Here is a 17,463-nt window from a genome sequence, read left to right as displayed (position 1 = left end):
TATGGATTATGATGGTGTTGTCAATAGGAGACTCATTTAAGTTTTGCTTTTCTTTTTCTGGTATCTCAAGCTAAATTTAAACATTTCATGTATGAATTCTGCCCTGAAATTAGAGGAAACATGGCATCATTCGGAGCCAGGAGAACCGGGTTCAAATCCCCATTCTGCCAGTTGCTTGCTCTGTGACCCTGAACAAGTCAAAACACATTTTCTCAGCTGCGGAGTGAAGCATTGTGCAGGCCCTGGCCTCGTCGGTGGGTGGAGGTCATAATTACACAGAACATATGAAGAACATTAAAGTGCTTTACAAATGTTAACATTTTACTCAGGTTTTTATGACACAGTGGATGGAATAAAAAGAGGAATTGAAATGATACAGCTTTAAAAAATTTCATTGCCTTATGCTATATAATACAGATACAATAAAGTTCATGATATTTAATATTTATGGCCATTTCAATAAAAAATCTTGCCATAACTAATCCACATTAAACAAAATAAACCTATGATAATATTTTTATCTGTGGAAAAGACAGATTTGATTTGCATAAAGTAATATTTTTCTACAGATATATTTCTTGCTTTTTTCTTACTGTAGTTTTGTTGACTGGATAATGTATTTATATGATTCAAAAAGTAGAAGTTTAAAATTATATGCAACAATAAAGAAATAATATTAAAATATATGAAACTATATGCAACAAAAAATAGCCTTTTCATATTTGTCCCCAGATTGCCCAGTTCCTATGCCCTTCTAATAGGTGACCTCTGTAGGAGTGTGCTCTATATAAATTTGGACTGTCTTGATAAATATGCAAGCTTTAGGTCTTTTTTCCAGCAACGTGGATAGCTTTTTGGTTTAGGGGAGGGAGAGAGAAGCTAGGAACTAACTGTTCTAGGCAATGACCTAATGTGCCCAGGGTCACACCCTGTGTGGGTGGCAGAGTCAGTTTAGGATTTAATCTGTTTGATTGCAAAGCTGGTATTTGGCCCAGTGTGTCTGGCTGGCGAGGGCTCGAGTTAGACGCCACAGAAAGTCAAAGTGAGGGTAGGACGGAAACGATAAGGGAGCAGGGGGAAGGCAGGAACCTCGTGTCTTTATTCAGGTCCCCGTTCAGGAGTGCCAGGGGGTGAGCCACAGGGTTGCATGCGCACCTGCAAACAGGCTGCCAGCCTCACCCCACGGTGCAAAACTATGCCCCTGGGAATGCCTCGCTTTCCTAGCCTGCCACTATGGTTCACGTTGAACGTCCGAGGTAAGCAGAGGAGAGTGAGCCCTTTGGGCCATGCCCATTCACCTGAGGGGCAGGAGAGCAAGTGCTACCTCCCGGAGAGAGTCTTCTTCCAGGTGAAACCAGCAGCCCAGCCGGCCTTTTACTTTGCATGGTCTGAGCCTGAAGAAAGGCCAGGAAGTGACCCCGAGGGTGGGGCTTTCTCTGCTAAGGTTGCATTTTTGAAGAGCTGGCCAAAGGGTAATCATAGCCAGAGGACTGCAGAAAGGGTGTGCAGATGCCATTTTTATCTCTGGGCAACGGGTATTTAAAACATTTGACCTAATGAGTAACCTCTGAAGCCACCCTTCAGCTAATTAGCTGGTACTTGGGGACTTTGAGATTCTGGGATAACATAGTTTTTCAAAAAATTCTTGGAACTTGGAGAGATTTTATCATAAATGGTTGGCCTGATAATTTTTTTTCTTGAACACTATATTCTTAAAACATACACACACAGCCCCGTCAGCGAGGCTCAGTGGTTGAGTGTCGACCTATGAACCAGAAGGTCAGGGTCCAATGCCCAGTCAGAGCATATGCTCAGTGTGGGGCGTGCAGGAGGCAGCCGATGTTCCTACCATTGATATTTCTCTCCCTCCCTCCCTCTCCTTTCCTCTCTGAAATCAATAAAAAATATTTTTTAAAAAAGAAAACACACACACACACACACACACACACACCTTTCCCATACAAAACATCCACAAAACTGGAGGGTTTGTTGGTATGTCCCATGTGTGATTCTTACCATCTGCCCTCAACCATTCCAAAATAACTCAGGAAATCTAGTTTGAATTTCAAAGATGTTTCTAAACTTGTGTTTTTGCTGCATTATGTTATCCTAAACGTTCTTTCAACCTTCCTTGGTTTTTCTCTGTGTAATTGTTTTCATGTGCTGTTGTCTTCAATCTGAAAAGCAACACTCGGAAAGCTACATGTGCTCGCTTGTCCCAGAAGAGCCACTCAGCACAGACACCTTGGAGTCGTGGAGCCATAGAACTTGGGTGTTTTCTCTTTTTTCTTTCTTTTGTTGATTTTTTTTTTTTTTTTTGCTGAACTTCATAGCGTGTCCTCATAAAAAATTTGGATAAAGAACCAGATGCCAGGGACGTTTAACTTGTTTGTATCTGTCAAAACTATTTTAGGATTTAAACAATTCGTTCTCTGAGTCAGGCATATACAAAAGAAGACAAAAAAGCCAAAGAGAGTGCTCTATAGTGAAAGCCTAGAAGCTTATGATGCCTCAACAAAACATAAAGCTCAAACAGAATCTCAAATGTGACTCTTCCTTGTCGCTGGATTGTTGATTAAACATCCAACTCATGTGCAAAGTGATGAAATCCAATGATAGTCATTGCAGCGTTACTTTTATAGCAAAAGATTAGAAAAACTTAAGTAACCAACTTTAGGTGACTGTTTAACAAATTATGGTACGTCTGCAGAATGGAATAGTTTAGATGGTTGAAAAGAAGAAACAACACTGTCCAAAGTATATTATGGAGAGAAAAATCCAATGTGCGGGAAAATGTTGTATGTACTAGTATATATACACACAGACATAGAGTATTACATAAAAGAATTTGGAACTATGTATGTTATATACATTACATACCCAATATGTTCATGCAGGCGACAACTACACCTGGAAGGATGTGCGGAAAGCAGGTAGGAGGTGGTGACCCTGGGGAAGGGAACTGTGTATCTGAAGTTGGAGGGTAGGAGGGAGATGTTGATTTCCCTTGTGTGTGAAGCCTTTTATAAGTTGTTGATTTAAACGTAGAGAGATCACCTATTTAAAAAATAAGTGTTTATAAGGTGGGAAATTACAAAGCTTAAGCAAGGGCACAAAAGGTGGACGGTATAACGACATGATGGGGACATAGGAATCGAAGCCACTACGTAGATGGGTAAGGAGGAAGAGAGAGGTTAAAACCGGAGGGAACAACCTTCCCCATTTTGTGAGCCACTGAAGGCATCTGAAGAGGGAAGAGGCCTTTAAGAGTTTTAGGAATCTTGTTCTGACCACAGATTAGAGGATGAACTGGTGCGGGGACACAAGATGGCCAAAGGGGAGAGAGTGAGGGCCTGCACGGAGGGTGTTGCCCTAAGATGGAAACTGCTGGTGGACAGTATTCAGGGTCCTGAGGAGAAGAATAATTTAGTGACCCAGTGAGGTTTTTGAGTTTGGGTTATGGGGACTATTCTGATACCACTAATAAAAGTGTGTCATGTTCTTTATCAACTCCAACGTTTTACACACCCTTTTCTTTGTAAGTTTATTCTTCCTTATATTTCCATCCTACTTTCTCTGGCCACTCATCCTTCACTCTCACCGGAGACCTTCTATTCCTCCAGGAAGCCTTCTCCAGTTTCCTGTGCATAGTTTTGTGTCTTCCCTGTGTGCTCATACTTCTCATAACATGCACTACATGTGACATGATACGATGAACTCCTATTCCAGAACATAGCCTGGATTTCCCCCAAGCAGAGCCTGAAAGAAAGGTTTATATGTGCATAGTTTACTTGGCAAGATGATTGCGGGAGCAGTGTTATCGGTAAAAGTGGAGTTCTTGGGGTACAGCGAGAAAGCGAATTTCCCAGGGCCCCACGGGAGGATGGGGCTTCGTAGAAAGCTTTATTGATGATGTAAAATTAAGGCGGTTCCCCTGCAAGGTCCCATCTCTGTGTGTCCCGCCGTGGAAAAGGTGCAGCTGTGTCTTCAGCAGGGCCAGAATAAATGCCACTGCCCGTGTTGCTGCTCCAATTAAAGTCCAGTCCAGTCCAGCATCCTGAGCGAAGGCCATATGCTGCTAAGGCCACATGGCTATGGAGAGAGAACTCATGAATGCAAGAGAGCAAGAGTGAACAAGAGAGAGGGAACTCTCCAGGGATTCCAACCAGGAGCTCCTTCACACTGACCAGTGACCTTTTCAAGATTTCACACGCTTCTGATGGCGTCCGCCCCCTAGCCAATCCATTGCTCCCCAGGCTAGACTTGCAGACAAGCACCTCCCCTGCGCCACCCTGGCTTCTACTGTGCTTGTGCCCATCTCCTACTTCTCCCCCAACCACCCAGTACCTGATGGGGGACGGGAGGGGTGTTAAGCCCCATGGAGGGACAATGCTGCCATCCCTGGGGAGTGAAGCTGTGACTTCCTGGTGAAATAAACAGGCTTCTGCTTCCCAGCTGAATATGATCAACAATGTCTGACCCTCCCTTTGCTCTCTTCCTTTTATTAATATTAATAACTAGGTAATTACCACGATAACATTAGGAATGGGATGGAGAGGAGGCCAGTACAGATGCTTCATCAGTTGGCCACTATTGTGATAACTTGACACTCAATCCTATCGGACCTTTGAGAAGCCTCATAAAATGTGTCTCACAGCTGTCCGTGACAATAGAAAGCATTTATCCATCAGCTCCCACCCTCCAGGTCAACAATGGTTTCACGGATCATCCGCTCTTGCACACTTCCCGGCTGCCTTCGCACAGTGCTGGCGGTCTCCCCACCCCCAGCCGTCCCATATGGTGGCACCGGGTGTCTCTGCACTTCACTGGAGTTGATCCAAGTCGCGTGGAACTGAATGCTGTAATAGCACCTGGGGTCAGAGGCGAGGCCCAGAGATTGGGAAGGAGTTTCTAAACCCTGACTATGGGAGAAAGTAACAGAACAGAGGAAAGGGTGATCTTGATGTGGAAAGGGAATGAAAGCACAGCCTAAGTGGCTTGGCCTGGGGGAGCCAAGACAGGGTGGGAGGGTGGTCAGGATCCCTCCACACCCCTGTCACCCTGAGGGCCTTTATCACACCTGCCATCTGCGACCATCTGTCTCCACCTTCAACTTCAGGAATTTCCTACATTATTGCATTTGGTTATTTGTGAGTCATTTCTATGCCCTATGAAGAGAATGCAGGCATGGTGATGTAAGGATACAAATAGAGATAATGTTAGAAGCCTAAGGAAAGGATGAAATTATCAAGGATAGTGTAAAATGAGGAGGGAATTTAGCATAAAACTTTTGGTTAGCGAAAAGCAGGAAGCCACTGAATATGCAGATTAAATTATCCCAGCTGTTAAGAGAAAACTCCGCACAGAGGCAGAGCGGCGGTTGGAAAGGCGGAGTGAGCGCTGGGAAGGGAACACAAGCTGTTCCCGCAGGAAGCTCGGTGGTGACAGGAGGAATAGGGCAGGTGCCTGAGGGGGCAGTGTGGTTACAGGGATGCTATTTTTGTGTTGAAAGAGAGAAGAATTTCTATCATGTTAAAAAACCCAAGAAAAGGAGTTAGCAGAGAGGGAAACGGCGAAGATGCCAGAAGAAAGAGTAAAAAATAAAGTCAGATCTTGAAGGGAGGAATACAAAGGGAATGAATGGGTTTACTTTTTGAAAGGGGGATGAAAAGACCTAATTACACTTTATCTTCCAAACAGAAATGAAAGAAGGGGAAATGGGTGAGGACACTAAACATTTCCAGGTGTAAAGAGGAATTGAGGGATGGCTTCAAATTTATCAGGGAAGTCAGGGCCAAGTCTTCCCTTATGGAGAGAGAGAGCGAGAGAGAGAAAGAGTTGGAGGAAAGGGACAAGACGAGAGGACAGCTAGCTGTGGACAGAGATGTTTGGGTTTGGAGATCTTGGCAATAAAATCATCGAGAGCGGAGATGTACATGATGGCCGAGATGGGAAACCTTGTATTTAGAATTGGCAAAGTCAAAGAATGTGGGGATATTAGCATTTTTAAATGAATGAAGATCAAATCTTTGACTGATAAAAGAACAGTGTTAGAGAGGACTACAGGGCAGCCTGGGGACAAAACCACCTATAAAAGCAGGTGGCCCAGACTTCAGGCAAGAAATGAGGCTTCTAGGTGACAATGGAGAACAGTGCATCTACACGTTTGAGGGGTTTCTTGCCGTTCTTTCTATCTCCTTGGGACCTGTCTGCGCTAACTGTACTCCTTCTCTCTCTATATGGCAAATTTTATTTCCTTCTCTTTTTTTGAAGACAATATTATAGAGCAGTTTTAGGTTCACAGTAAAATTGAGAGGAAGGTACAGAGATTTCCCATTTACCCTTCCTCCCCCACAGGCACAGCCTCCCCCCCTTAGAGTGGTACATTTGTCACAACTGATGAACCTACATTGAATGTCACAATTAAGCAAAGTCCATAGTTTACATTAGGGCTCACTCTTGGTGCTGTACATTCTATGGGTTTGGACAAATGTATAATGGCATGTCTCCACCCTTTTGGTATCATAGAGTAGTTTCACTGCCCTCAATATCCTCTGCATGGCATACATTTTTATTCCAGGAATTTAAGTTCCCTCATCTCTCACCTCTCCCTGTGCTCACCCTCAGCCAGGCACACTGGCCTCCTTGGTGTTTCTCTAGCAGCCCGGGTATGTTTCCACTTCAGGGCCTTTGTACTTACTGTGCTCCACCTGGGATCCCTCTCCCCCCTCCCTCCCCTCCTGTCCATGTCTGTGTGGCTTGTGTCTCACTCAGTTCTCCTTCACTGAGCCCTTTTCTGAGCACTGTTCTAACAAATAACAACATTCTTCCCCCGACTCCCATAGGCTCTATAATGCCCTTTCCAGCTTTATTTTGATCCTCAACACTCAATATCTTCAATTTTTTTTATTAGAATATAAGCTTCACAAGGGCAGGAGCTTTGCTTATTTTGTTTCTGGCTTTTTCAGCTCCCCAAACAGGGCCTAGAGCACAGTAAACATCCAATCATTATCAGTACAAGAAGCACTGCAGGGTACCAGAAGTCCAGATGTTCCAAACATCAAAATGGATCATAATTTAAATTCCCCACTCAGGTCTGTGCTATAGATACTGTCTATCAAAAAGGGGCTATCACCCTGGTTGGGTCTGACTTATTAGTCAAGTGAAAGGCCTTTAAAGAGTGACTAGGCACTTCCCGAAGCTCAGAGACTCCAAGCTTCAGCTCAAGCTCAAGTTAATGAATTTCCAGTTGACTGGCTCCCTTCTCTTCCTGGCTATCTGTCCTGTGGACGTGGGGCTTGCTCAGACAGGCCCATGATTGTGTAAGCCAATCCTCTTTGTATATACACACATCCTGCCGATTCTGCCTCTGGCTAAACCCTGACCCACACAGACAATCTTCATAATTTACGTCTTAACCAGAATATTCTTGTGCTGGGCTGCATATCTGGCGCTTTGGCCAGACGGGTCATGCTGTGCTGTCTGTTCCTAAAACACATAGATAGAAAGGTACTGACATTAGGCCAGGCCTTGAGATATGGTCTCATGGCCCCTTCCCAGCACACAGGCCTTCTTTCTCAGAGGGCCCGGAAGTCTCATTCCAAATTTGGGAGACAAAGGACTGGAAAAAGTATAAATAAAGAGAGTTTCCTCCATATTGGGGGTCCAGAATTTGAAAGACACATTGTTCTCTGGGCCTCTCAGAATTTAATAATAAAATGTAACTCCTGTAGTCGGCACTGCAGTTCAGCCTCTGCTTCGGCAAGGTGCTGTAACTGTAGTCACTGGCCAGCTTAAATAAAGGCTCCTAAATTTTGATCTGAGTGACTGGTGGTCGTCTCCGCAGGTCGCGCCATTACATTCTTACCCCTTCTTCATTTAAAGTTCTATTCATTCAAGTGCTTATTTGCTTTCTGCTTTGCAATTTCTGGAGCAAATTAACCCCTGGCTGTCGTATGACCCTCAGTATTCTAGCCATACATAAATATCCTAGCTCATTTAAGTCTAAAAATCATGCGGACTTAGCCCACGTTGTCCAGCTGTTCCCATTTAGGCAGCCTCATAATTAATATTTTCTAGCAAATGAGATTTCTGGTTATTCTTTAAATACTTCCCTTCTAGGCTGCGGTCTCACTTGTATGGTCTCCTCCACTGTCTGCTGCTTGTTGGGTTTCTCTAACATGTACATTTGCCCATGTGATTCCCTGTCTTGAAAGAGCATCAGTTATTCTCCAGTTCTCGTTGAGGAAAATCTAAGTCTCAATGGTGCATTCACTCCCTCTGTTTTAATCTCCCTGCTTTCCCAGTTTCATCTACTTTTTGCCCCTTGTGCCCTCACATTAAAGGCCTTGCAATTCTCCAAGTGAGTCTTCCCAGGGCCAAGAAACTGGTTCTCTGAAAGAAACCAGCAGCTGCTAACAGGCATGTTTGTGAGCCAAACTGCTGTTAGTAAGGTAAACACCAAAATAAACAGCCTCCTGAAAAGTCTTTTATATCATCTACATGAAATTTACACATGGTCTTTAGACATCGACAAAATGTTTTATGCACTACAACTTTCTGCTAACGTTTACTTCTCAAAAAGTCGTTACACGTCACATTCCACATCCAGAGATGATTTTTTTTACCACAGCAATCCCTTCCTCCCACTTCCTCCGCTGGCACCCGTGGCATGACTTTCCTCCCATTTTCCTGATTTGGGATTAGGTTTCCCTTGAACCTAAATATTTCTTTGCCTCATCTCTAACCCTGGAGGTGAGACTCTCACAGTAATTCTTGCCCCACATAAAATACTTTCAACCCTTCCCTTGCTATGACCTGACTCCAGCCATGGCCCTTTGGCTCCCACTGTAGGTGCCTCGGCTTTTTCTAGACTCCTTCCCTCCAGATCCACTTTTAGAGGCCAAGAATGCTCACTCTCATGTCTTTTCCAATGACATCGTCCCTTCCTCAGCAACTTACCAACAAGTACCACTCATTCCCCAGGTCCACGTAGCTGATTCCCCACTGCTTTAAATGACAGCTCCTGATCATGAGTTTGAGGCTAGCCACTTCCACGGCACCCCTTCGCCTAACGACATTGATGAGACTGGAATTCCACTTACCCTTCTCTGTCACTTGACACCTATTCTTACAATGCCGCTCCTCTACAACCCTCCACACCTGCATCCACCACCACCACCATCACCACCACCGGCCTCTCCACCTGAATGTCCTTTTTCTTCATCAAACACTCCTCATAACTCATCTTTGTCATAAAGCTCTCTCAGAGTACAACCATTTCAGCAATCTTCTCAGCCCTTGTGTAAATACAAGCCATTTACATATATCAGACACTGGCCCTGCTCAATGTCAGAAGATCATGTATAACCATGCAAGTTCAGCAGGGAAGTGAGCCAGAATTTCAGTTTTCAAACGCCTTTCACAGAATCAAACATGCAGGCCAGAATGGCGTTCCAGACCTTATTTTAAGGACTCGGGTACCATTATAATAAGGCACTCCACTATATACAGATTGAATTGAGTATTTATTTAAAATAATAAAAATGTTTGTCTTCATGCACTTTACATAAGATAGGAATCTATACACTTTCCTTAAGTCAGTGTTCAACTTTTTTCTGCTTTCGTCCTGAGGTGAGGCTTGCTCCAGAAGAGATGACTTTCATTAGGAGCCAGGAGGTGTATACCTGGAGAAAGGAAGAAGAAGGGGAGATGATGGGCTTCAGAGTTCTCAAAAATGAGACCAGTCAGCTAACAGGGAACCCTACCAAACGCTTCTCCCAGCTCCTGGGTCTCCAGGTTTAAGCTCTGTGAACACTGTTCTCTCCCAAATATAGGACATCATGGACACTGCAAGGGTTAGGGGTGAAGCTGACCAGAATCTTTGCTCCAAGGAAGATTTTAATTTTCTTGCATTTTAGCCTTTTGTTGTTGTTCAAAGTTAACTGGAAATTATGGAGTCATGGTCACATCTCTGCACAGCTGTTCTTTATTTTTTTGTTTTATTACCACCATAGGTTCAATCACAAAGAAGAAGGAAGTATATTATTTCAAATAGCTTCTTTAAATCTGAAAAACCAGGAAACAAGCCTGCAGTCATAAAAACATAAATCCAATCATAACACCTCAGTCAGGAAAAGCATCAGGCCTTGGGAACCAAGCAAGCTCAGCCCCGTCCCTGCTCAAACAGACCCCCACGGAAGGACTGATAGTATCTACAATGAAAGCCAAACAGCTGAGTCACTCACCTAGCTCTTGAGGAGCAGAAGTGAAGAGGAATCATTGGTGGACTGTGGAGAGTTTCAGTGGAGAGGGGAAAACTGCTTCTCAGGAAGGAATCCCAGCAAGATGAGCTTGGTTTTCAGGCAAATTTTCTGCTTGAAATAAAGGAGCAGAAAACCTTTTATGGTTTATAATAAAACCAATTGATTTTAATAATAAAACTCTGTGGTTAGCCCTAGCCAGTTTGGCTCAGTGGATAGAGAATCAGCCTGCAGACCAAAGGGTCCCAGGTTTGATTCTGGTCAAGAGCACGTACCTTGGTTGCAGGCTCCTCCCCAGCCCGGGCCCTGGTCAGGACACGTGCAGGAGGCAACCAATTGATGTGATTCTCTCACATCAATGTTTTTCTCTGTCTTTCCCTTTCTCTTCCATTCTCTCTAACAGATCAATGGAAAAAATATCCTTGGGTGAGGATTAACCAAAAAAAAAAAGGAAAAAAGAAAAAGAAAAAATTCTGTGCTTAGATTTTTCTACAATAATATGAGATTCTCAGGGTAACTGACTTCAATTGCCTTGGTGTTAATGCTCATCAGGAACAAATACTCATCAATGCCCAAGTCACAGCATCAGGAACAAAATAACATGGAGGTGAATGTCATGGTGAGAGCCACCTGTGGTCTTCCTTCTCCATCAGTCCTCGCTGCACCCCGACCCCACTGTGACCTTCTTGGCCTCCTGTGCCCTGGCCAGGACCCAGCATGGCGTGCTCACTCTCCTGGAGGCCTCCTATGCCAGTTGCTGGTGCGCCAACGTTGATCTTGGACCCCTGCTTTGCTGCCTGGGGTCATTCATATGCTCACACCGTTGCCCTTAACCACCTGGGCTGTCCCTTACCTGCCTTGGGATTTGTCATCATACTGACCTCACTTCCCAGGGAACTTCTCTTTTGATACTCAGTATTGTTAGGTCTGATCAAATAAGTGAATCGGTACCCTCTCCCCTGTGGACTGACCTTTAGACCACTTTACAACTGACACTCCCTTTCGCTAAGACCACATTCCACTTACTGAGACCATTATCTTTCCCCTTCAGACTTGCCCAAGATCCGGACCCACCCAGGGAATTCTCCATCGAAAAAAAAAATCTTGTCTAGAGTCCTTTAAAATCTCTGACTCCCCATCCCTGGGGGCTGGTGCCATTTTGGGGCTCAGCCCATCTGGTTTTCCAGATGACCTAATAAGTTTATAATTCTTTACCTCTTTTGGCCTCGTATGTACCTCTTTCGGCGACCCTAACAATTATGAACTCACAGATTTAAATATAGTTGATGAGCTTCAGTTTACTGCAGCTATTATTTTCGTTGATAGTCAAATGGAAACCCTTGCAAGTGTGCTCCTGACTACTTTTGGCATAATCATAGTTGTTAATAGTGTTCTTGTTTTCAGGTCTGACTAGATGTTTAAGGTTCATCTTGAGCATTTCTTTTTTATTTGTTTGTTGGTTGTTTTTTGTTAATCCTCACCCAAGGATATTCTTTGTTAATATCCTCACCCAAGGATATTTTTTCACATTGATTTGTTGCCTCCCACAGGCACCCTAATGGGGGCCGGGTATTGAACCTGTAACCCAGGTATGTGCCCTTGACCAGGAATCAAATCCAAGACCCTTTGGTGTGCAGGCCAATGCTCTAACCATCCAGAACACTGGTCAGGGAAATCTTGAGCATTTCTTGATGCAGACCTGGATCCAGGTGTTTCTATAAAAAGCCCTCGTTCTTAGGAGAGCATAATCTGTGTGTTAGGAACGCTCATTCCTAATGGGATCCTTGTTTCTAGGTCTCTTCAGGGTATAAAACTAGGAGTTTAGAGATAGATGGATAATTGGTGATAGATAGATAGATATATAGATAGATAATAGATGGGTAGGTTGTTTAATTCATTAACACTATATCCTGGAGATCTCATGGAAGTATGTAGAGATGTTACTCTTCTTTTTACAGTTTTATGATATTCCACTGTGTAGCTATGACCATAGTTGATGCCTCCTTTTCACTGACATTTGAATTGTTTTTAATAAACAAATAGTGCTCCAATTAATAGTCTTGTGCATACAGACTTCCATATTTTCCAGTGCTTCTTTGGGATAAATTATGTGGACAAAAAAAAAGGGTTCTATGGAAAGTAACCGGACTTGTATGCATGCATATAAGCCAAACCAATGGACATGGACAACAGGGGGATGAGAGCATGAGTCAGGGAGGGGAGGATGGGGGTTAATGGTGGTGGTGGGGGGGAATGAGGACATATTTGTAATTCCTTAACTAATAAAGAATTTAAAGATTAAAAAAAAAGAAAAGAAAGTAACCTCATAGGGTGATCTGATCATAAATTCCTAACTGGGCAGGCCATGGTGGGTAGTCATACCTCAGGCATATAACTTCTTTACTGAAAGGCTTATTTCTGCCTTAAGCAAGCCCTTTCCATTGTTTCTGTTCATCTAGGTTAACACAGCTTTAAGTAACCACCCTCAAGAGAGCACAAAATCTTCTTAACTATCCTGCCATCTAATCCCACCCTACTTTCCATGTAACCCTCCTTATGTTCTCTCTTTAATTTCAAAGGCATAAAGGGAGCTGCAAAATAGTTCATCTTGGGAGCTTCTGAGATCTTGCTCCCCGGCATATGTTTGGCTTAAATGACTCATAAAAATTCTCTACAGGTTTGGACATTTATCAGGAAATGGAGAGATGAGCCTTTGTCTCCTGATATAAGTCAACAAATGCCTCTCCCAGAACTCACTGAGCCCTCATACCAGTGGAGTTTCTGGAAGTACATGCAAACATGTCCTACTGGAACTAAGTTCCTGTTAGTAGCACTCAGGACATCATCTGTATCCAGGTATGCATGTGTGATAGAAATCATAGAGTCAAGCCCTGACTGGTTTGGCTCAGTGGATAGAGCATCGGCCTTCGGACTGAAGGGTCCCAGGTTCGATTCCAGTCAAGGGCATGTACCTTGGTTGCGGGTGCATCCCCAGTAGGGGGTGTGCAGGAGGCAGCTGATCGATGTTTCTCTCTCATCGATGTTTCTAACTCTCTATCCCTCTTCCTTCCTCTCTGTAAAAAATCAATAAAAATATATTTTAAAAAAAAGAAATCATAGAGTCAAAATTGATCCTAACATTCCCCTCAATTGGCACTAAATTGGAGACCACCATACACTGTCTAAGTTCAATGAAGCTATGTTTCCTCCAACATTAGAACATATCACTGTTAGCTGAGCACAGATGGAGAGTCAGTCCGGGGTTGGAGGCTCAGTCCAGACCATTTGCCACAGAGGGGACTAGAAGACACAGTGTCAGTCCTTATGAGAACTTAAATGCACATACTATGAAATGCCAGGGAAGTCAAGTATAGGCACTTGTTGTTATTGCTGCAATTGTTGTACTTAAATAATTACAACAATTAATTCTTCCCTACACAGCTTCCTGTGAGCCAACCACTGGGCAATAGTTACAATCTTCCTAGACTACTTTCTGCTTCAAGCACACAAATTAAAATAGAAGAATTACAGGAGAGTAAGAGAAATATTTTATCATTTTTTGGAGAGAGAAATGCAGTCACATTTGACACATTAGAGCTGCATCTTTCTTAGTATGTGTATCTATATTATATATACATGTATATTTATTTCCATTTTATAAATGAGAGATCTTATATTGTCTTAAATGTCAGTTGTAATTTCTAACACTTTGAAAAAGCCCTGCCTTGACCAACAGCTATGCAACAAAGGCTTCTACCACAAATAGTTCACTGAATTCCGCATGAATCATTTCAGGACATACCATTTAAAAGACACTTTTCTACCAGTGTAAGAATCCAGCTGTGTCTAGTGACTCCCTAGTGATATCTAGAGCTAATCCTTGCCAGGTGACTGTTTCCAGAAAAGAAATTCAAGTTAGAGTATCCAGTGGGGGAAAAAAGTGTGAAGGAAAATGTTAAGAAAGACTGGCCCAGGCCGGACCCACACTGTGGAGTGTGCAGGGAGCCTGCAGAGAAGGCATTGTGTTGCATCTTATTTAGACCCGGAAGCAGCCTGTAAATTCCCTGAAATGCAAAACTGCCTGTTTAACTTGGCCATCTGCCCCTTCCCTTTGCTCCGCCGTCCAAGGCCCACTGGGGCACAGTGAAGGTGTTCCCACTGTCCCTTCCAGGGCCACATAGTGACACTGAGCTGAATGGGGTGGGTGTGACTTGTCACAGCCACAGAGCAGAGAGTTTCGGAGTAATTAGCAGCTGAGTCCACTTAAAAAGTCCTTGGAAGAGGTGTTTTTTTTTTTCTTTTTATGGAATTTGTTGGGATTACACTGGTTAACAACATTATACAGGTTTCATGCCAATGCACAAGTCTACAACACATCATCTCTACACTGTACTGTGTGTTCACCACCCCAAGTCAGGTCTCCGTCCATCACCATTTATCCCCCCTATACCCTCCTCCATGTCGGTCCACCCTCCTCCACCCCCTGCAATCACCACACTGCTGTCTGTGTTCATGTTTATTTGTTTGTTGTTATTTTTTAAATGCTCTGATTTAAAAAATAACAACAAGCCCCCAGTTTTTGGTTAATGAGTTCTGCTTACAATGGGGTTCTGGGAAACATGAACAGAATGAGTTAAGTAAAAAAAAAAAAAAAAAAAAAAAGTGACCTTTTTTTTGTGAAACAATGAGAAATACCACCCAGGAGTGAAGTAGTCCCATTTCTTAAAAAACTGAGTTATACACCTTTTTGGATTCTGGTTCCACGCTATTTTATCTTTCTTTTTTTATATATATAAATATTTTTATTTATTTCAGAGAGGAAAGAAGAGGGACAGAGAGATAGAAACATTATTGATGAGAAAGAATCACTGAGCGGCTGCCTCCTGCACACCAGCACAGGGGATCGAGCCCGCAACCTGGGCATGTGCCCTGACCGGGAATCGAACCATGACCTCCTAGTTCATAGGTCAATGCTCAACCACTGAGCTACGCTGGCCAGGCATGTTATTTTTTCTTCGTTCTTTCTAATACCTCAACTCAGTCTTTTGGCACTGAATAACATGTGATAAGGTCACACTGATATCCTTTCACACCCTAAAGCGCCTGAAATTGTCTCTAAAGAAGCCAGATGTTGAGCAAATAGTTCATGAGAAAGTTCTGTTATCCATTTTTCAGCCAAAATAGCATCATGCAGAAAGCTGGCTATTAAAATTTATAAAGTAGATACAATGAAATATTACTCAGCAATAAAAAAGAACGAAATCTTGCCATTTGTGACAACAAGGATGGTAAAGCAGCGGTTTTCAACCTTTTTCATCTCACAGCACACAAACAAATTATTAAAATTCTGCGGCACACCAAAAAATATATTTTTTGCTGACCTGACCCAAAAAAGGTATAATTATCATTCATTCACACTGGATGGCTCTTGTTGTGTTGGCTGTTGTCATTATTTTATTTGACATTCTAAGGCAGCAGTTCTCAACCTGTGGGTCGCGACCCCTTTGGGGGTCAAATGACCCTTTCCCAGGGGTCATCTAAGACCATCGGAAAACATATAATTACGTATTGTTTTTGTGATTAATCACTATGCTTTAATTATGTTCAATTTGTAACAATGAAAATACATCCTGCATATCAGATATTTACATTACGATTCATAACAGTAGCAAAATTACAGTTATGAAGTAGCATCGAAAATAATTTTATGGTTGGGGGTCACCACAACATGAGGAACTGTATTAAAGGGTCACGGCATTAGGAAGGTTGAGAACCACTGGTCTAAGGGAAGAGGTCAGTGCCCTTGACTGAATAGTCAGGTATTGCATGTTTTAAAAATTCTTGTGGCACACAGGTTGAAAATCAGTGGCCTAGAGGATTATTAATGCTACGTGAAATAAGTCTGACAGAGAAAGACAAATACCACATCATTTCATTGATATGTGGGATTTAAAAAAATTAAAACAAATGAGCAAACAAAACAAAACAAAAACAGACTCATAGAAACAAAAAAACAAAGTGACGTTTGCCAGGGGCGAGGGGTGTGGAGGGCTGGGAGGAAAGGTGAAGAGGAACCGTCAGTAATAGTGTGGCAACTGCACAGTGGCAGACGGTTACTGCACTTGGTGTGGTGAGCAGTAGGATACACAGATGTCTGTTGAGTCGCTATGTCGCACATCTGAAATCAATACTAATCATACTGCATGCTAACTATGCTTTAATACAATTTTAAAACAATAAAGTTCATAAAGTAGAAGTGGACTGAAGAAGTTACTCCCCAAATCCAGTACCATCTGTTCAGAGACTGGCATTTTCACAAAAAGGAAACTTACCCAAAACATTTAAGAATTTGCACGAATATACTGAGCATCTAGATCACAAAAGTTCTCTCGGGGACTCTCACTACCCCCCTCCCTCCCCCCGCCCCCTTCCCCCCCCCCAGCTCCCCAGGAAGATACCTGGGGGTGGGTCTGGCCCTGGGCGGGAGGTGGAGTTTCTCATCGCCCTGACAGCCCGCGGGCCTGCAGCCCAGGCTGGAGCGCCAGGCTTTGCTCTGCAGCGCGCCCGCCCGGGCAGGACGACCCGGGCCTGAAGGCTCTGACCCGCCAGCGTTCACGCTGCCCCCTCCTCTTCCTCCTCCCCTCCTCCTCCTCCCTCCCTCCTCTCCCAAACAAATGACCTCGCTCAGATCCTGTTTGTGCTCCGCTTCCTGCTCTGCAGCGTTGGCCGTGGCTTAGCCGCGGTCCCTTTGGAGCGTCCTAGCTGCCACTTCCTCCTCCTGGTCCTTCCCTCGCGCATTTGTTTTCCCAGCGCGAGCCCTCCCCGGGCCCGGCTCCCGGCTGAATGGCAGGAAGCTGGCCAAGGCAGTGCCTCCTCGCCGTTCCTAGAGAGTCGGGAAGCCTGGGAATGGCCTGGCCGGGTCTCTCCCCCGCACCGAGGGCTCCCAGGGCCGCCGGCTGCCCCCTGACAAGCGCAGACCTGCCTTCTGCTCCCCGGGCGCCCCCCCCACCACGCCCCCCAGGCCAGGGGCCTCCGCACCAGCTGTTTCAGAGAGAGGGACCCGAGGGCTGTTGGAGAAGAGAATCAGCCCCCCCCCCCCCCACCCCCAGGCTCTCTCTTCCGACAGCGGCCGCGGCGGAGGGTAGCGCCCCTCCCCGCCGGCGCCTTTGTCCCCGGGCGCCGAGGCCCCACTGGGGCGTCT

At 44.2% G+C, this 17,463-nt stretch overlaps 1 long non-coding RNA gene across 2 annotated transcripts; it reads right to left on the bottom strand.

Annotated features, from left to right (window-relative positions):
* Positions 1–9,535: 9,535 nt before the first annotated feature.
* On the bottom strand, positions 9,536–17,120 carry LOC139013078 (uncharacterized). 2 transcript variants are annotated; one of them, XR_011471928.1, is made up of 4 exons: positions 16,942–17,120; positions 10,248–10,373; positions 9,876–10,089; positions 9,536–9,686 (listed from the first exon to the last, which is right to left on the bottom strand). It is a non-coding gene; the product is annotated as an uncharacterized lncRNA (long non-coding RNA). The 2 variants fall into 2 exon arrangements; XR_011471927.1 differs by having other exon boundaries at positions 9,876–10,068.
* Positions 17,121–17,463: the final 343 nt, after the last annotated feature.

Source organism: Myotis yumanensis, unplaced genomic scaffold (assembly GCF_028538775.1).
Source record: "Myotis yumanensis isolate MYYU_CA2020_CCGP unplaced genomic scaffold, mMyoYum1.0.hap1 SCAF_6, whole genome shotgun sequence".
Classification (NCBI taxonomy): Eukaryota; Metazoa; Chordata; class Mammalia; order Chiroptera; family Vespertilionidae; genus Myotis; species Myotis yumanensis.
Note: the sequence above shows the minus strand (reverse complement) of the source record. Positions and strands in the feature narration are given on the sequence as shown.